The sequence below is a fragment of the Oryctolagus cuniculus genome, chromosome 16 (assembly GCF_964237555.1).
Source record: "Oryctolagus cuniculus chromosome 16, mOryCun1.1, whole genome shotgun sequence".
In the NCBI taxonomy this organism is placed as follows: Eukaryota; Metazoa; Chordata; class Mammalia; order Lagomorpha; family Leporidae; genus Oryctolagus; species Oryctolagus cuniculus.
The window spans coordinates 68005860-68009174 of NC_091447.1; the positions used below are offsets into that span (position 1 = coordinate 68005860).

Genomic DNA, 3315 nt, shown 5'->3' on the forward strand with positions numbered 1-3315 from the left:
TATAACTTTGCCTTTCAAATAAACAAATAAATCTTTAAAAAATTGTATTTCACCAAAATTTGTCTCTTTAATTCAATTATTCTAAGAATCTTAGAGTTACCCATGTGCTATTCACAAAACTGGTTGAACTGAAAATAATAAAATGTGCTGATTGCCTGCTTGTGTGCTTCCTTTTATCAACACTGTTTTCTTTTCCAATAGGATTCCAGGATATGTAGAAACACAAAATATCACACGTGTCTCAGAATTCCATCTCATGGGATTCTCAGAAGATCTACAACTGCAGTCCTTCCTCTTTGGGCTGTTCCTGTCCATGTACCTGGTCACGGTGCTCGGGAACCTGCTCCTCATCCTGGCCGTCAGCTCAGACTCCCACCTCCACACCCCCATGTATTTCTTCCTCGTCAACCTGTCCTTGGCTGATGTGGGTTTCACCTCCACCACGGTTCCCAAGATGATTGTGGACATCCACACTCACAGCACAGTCATCTCCTATGTGAGCTGCCTGACACAGTTGTCTCTCTTTCTCATTTTTGCATGCATGGATGATTTGCTTCTGACCGTGATGGCCTACGACCGGTTTGTCACCATCTGTCACCCCTTGCATTACCAGGCCATCATGAATCTTGGCCACTGTAGCTTCTTAGTTTTGGCGTCCTTTGTGGCCAGCCTTTTGGATTCTCTGTTGAATAATCTGATGGTATTAAAAGTTACCTGCTTCAAGCAAGTAGAAATTTCTAATTTCTTCTGTGACCCTTCTCAACTTCTCAGTCTTGCCTGCTCTGACTCCTTCACCAATGACATAGTCAGGTATCTTGTTGGCATCATATATGGTTTTTTCCCTATCTCAGGGATCCTCTTCTCTTACTATAAAATCATTTCTTCCATTCTGAGAGTCCCATCACCAGGTGGGAGGTACAGAGCCTTCTCCACCTGTGGCTCTCACCTGTTGGTCATTTGCTTATTCTATGGAAGCTCCATTGGGGTGTATTTCAGTTCAGCTTTCTCGGTTTCTCCCGGAAAGGGTGCCTTGGCCTCAGTGGTGTACACTGTGGTCACTCCCATGCTCAACCCCTTTATCTCAGCCTGAGGAACAGGGACATCAAGAGGGCCCTGTGGAGGCTCCTCAGGAAAACAGGCTCATCTCAGTCCCTGCTCCATGAGTCTGGACTCTTGGTGGGAGCTGCAGCAAAATGAAGCTCTCGACCTATAAATCTCACTTTTCTCCATACATGATGTGTGTGGCTGGTGCTCTGCAGATTTTGTGTCTGGTTATTTTTTCTTTTGGTCCTTTTAATGAGGCATATTATAGATTTTTTATATATTTTTCATACATAACCAGAGACTGGGAGGAATGAAGCGATAAAAGGCTTTTGGAGAAAAACTAAGAGAAGCTGTGTGTGGATCCATAATTGTGACAAAGACATTAATGAACTATTAATACAGGAAATGATGAGGTGAGGGGTGTAGGGGAATTCTTCGTATGACTACCTCACAATCTATGTTGCATAAATTTAAACCTATTCTGAAATAAAATGTTAAAAATGTACAACTGTCAATAAAACTTATTTGAAAAATTAAAAAAGCCACTGATTCTTCTTGATACCTGCTGAACACTCCACTGAATATCCCAATAAAGGTATGGTGTTCTTCATCTTCTATATTTCTGCTCATTTTTCCTTTTAGAGTTTATGTCTCTGTATTTTTATTACCATTTTGCTAGTTCATCATTTTCCTGATTGCTTCTTTTTACGTTTCATCTGTGTTATCTGTTAGCATACTGATAATCTTTAAGTGGTTATTGTGAGTTTGCTGTGGGATGATGAAATATCTTCATTCCTTTAGGAAGATGTAGTACTTTATCTCTGGAGATGCAGTTTGTTAATTTGATTAGGTGAGATTTCCCTGTTTCCATGCATTCTCGTACTCTCCATGGATATTTGAGCATTGGGGGAAAAAGCATCTCCCAGTCCTTATGTATGAGCTTCCAAAGGGAAAGACCTTCAGAACAAATGTCTAAAGATTGTGGGTCCCTTAACCAGGAAGAACCAGGCAGAGCTCTCAGGCTGCACTCATCTCAAGCCTCCAAGGCTCCTCCAACAGCAGGCAGTCCACTTAACACGGACACAGTATAAAAAAAAAAAAGAAAGAAAAAAAAACGCACAGTGACGCAAGAAGAATTAACTATGCCGAGTAACAAACACAGAAATAGAGGGAGCAAGATCAACGATGACACTATGATGCCTCCAAATAAGCAAAACACCCCAAGCCAAGAGTATGAAGATGATGAGATGGAAGAAATGCAAGATACAGATTTCAAAAAATTTATGATAAGAACATTTAGAAGTTTTCAAAAGCAAATCCTTGAACTACAGAAATCCTTAATGGACAAGATTGCAAATCTCTCTCGTGAAAATGAAATTTTAAGGAAGAGTCAAAATGAAACTCAGAAACTAGTAGAACAGGAAAGTGTAATAGTGAAGAGAAATCAAAATGAAATGAAGAGCTCAATAGATCAAATGACAAACACATTAGAAAGCCTTAAAAACAGAATGGGTGAAGCAGAAGAGAGAATATCGGACTTAGAAGATAGAGCACAGGAAAACATACAGTCAAACCAAAGAAAAGAAGAGGAAATTAGAAACCTAAAAAATATTGTTGGGAATCTACAGGATACTATTAAAAAAACCAACATTCGGATTCTAGGAGTTCCTGAAGGCATGGAGAGAGAGAAAGGATTGGAAGGCCTTTTTAGTGAGATACTAGCAGAGAACTTTCCAGGTTTGGAGAAGGACAGAGATATCCTAGTACAGGAAGCTCATAGAACCCCCAATAAACATGACCAAAAGAGATCCTCACCACGACACGTGGTAATTAAACTTACCACAGTGAAACATAAAGAAAAGATCCTAAAATGTGCAAGAGAGAAACGTCAGATTACTCTCAGAGGATCTCCAATCAGACTCACAGCAGACTTCTCATCAGAAACCCTACAAACTAGGAGGGAATGGCGAGACATAGCACAGGTTCTAAGAGAGAAAAATTGCCAGCCCAGAATATTATATCCTGCAAAGCTCTCATTTGTGAATGAAGGTGAAATAAAGACCTTTCATAACAAACAGAAATTGAAAGACTTTGTGGCCACTCGTCTGGCCCTGCAAAAGATACTTAAAGATGTGCTACACTCAGAAACACAGAAACACGGCCATCAATATGAAAGAAGGGAAAGGAAGAACACCTACCAGTAAAAGAGCATGGGAAGCTCAAACATATACTAGAAAATATTTCCGGGAAAATGGCAGGGCAAAGTCACTA

The 3315-nt window shown here is 40.1% G+C and overlaps 1 pseudogene; it reads left to right on the plus strand.

Moving 5' to 3' along the window:
* Nucleotides 1–220: 220 nt before the first annotated feature.
* LOC100344118 (olfactory receptor 7E178-like) lies at nucleotides 221–2288 on the plus strand (annotated as a pseudogene).
* The last annotated feature ends 1027 nt before the right edge of the window (nucleotides 2289–3315 follow it).